The 609-nt window shown below is 32.3% G+C and overlaps 1 pseudogene; it reads right to left on the bottom strand.

The window, feature by feature from the left end:
* Nucleotides 1–299: 299 nt before the first annotated feature.
* On the bottom strand, nt 300–386 carry LOC112627324 (annotated as a pseudogene).
* Between the last annotated feature and the right edge of the window lie 223 nt (nt 387–609).

Genomic DNA, 609 nt, shown 5'->3' with positions numbered 1-609 from the left:
GGTAAATTTTCCTCCATCCTTTTATATTGAGCCTATGTGTGTCATTGCATGTGAGATAAGTCTCTTGAAGACAGCATATAAATTTGTCTTGGCTCTTTTTCCAGCTTGCCACTCTGTGTTTTTTAATTGGGGCTTTTAGCCCATTTACATTTAAGGTTAGTATTGATATGTTTGGATTTGATCCTGTCATCATGATGTTAGCTGGTCATTTTGCAGACTTGTTTATGTGGTTGCTTTATTGTGTCACTTGTCTGTGTACTTCATTGTGTTTTTGTAGTGGCTGGTAATGGTCTTTCCTTTCCATATTTAGTTTTTTCATGCTCTACATGCTCAGGGAAATTTCTCTAGGAATGAACTATAGAAAAGATCCCTGAAAGTATAGTCTTTGTAAAAGTTTTTAAATCAGAAAATGTGAGTCCTCCAACATTATTCTTCTGTTTCAAGATTGTTTTGGCTATTAAGGGGCACTCAAAATTCCATATGAGTTTGAGAATTAACTTTTTCTTTTTTTAAAGAAAAGGTCATTGGAATTTTCCTAGATATTTCATTGAATATATAGATTTATTTGGGTAGTATGACATCATAATAATATTAAGTTTTCAAATGTAT

The sequence above is a fragment of the Theropithecus gelada genome, chromosome 6 (genome assembly GCF_003255815.1).
Source record: "Theropithecus gelada isolate Dixy chromosome 6, Tgel_1.0, whole genome shotgun sequence".
Classification (NCBI taxonomy): domain Eukaryota; kingdom Metazoa; phylum Chordata; class Mammalia; order Primates; family Cercopithecidae; genus Theropithecus; species Theropithecus gelada.
Note: the sequence above shows the minus strand (reverse complement) of the source record. Positions and strands in the feature narration are given on the sequence as shown.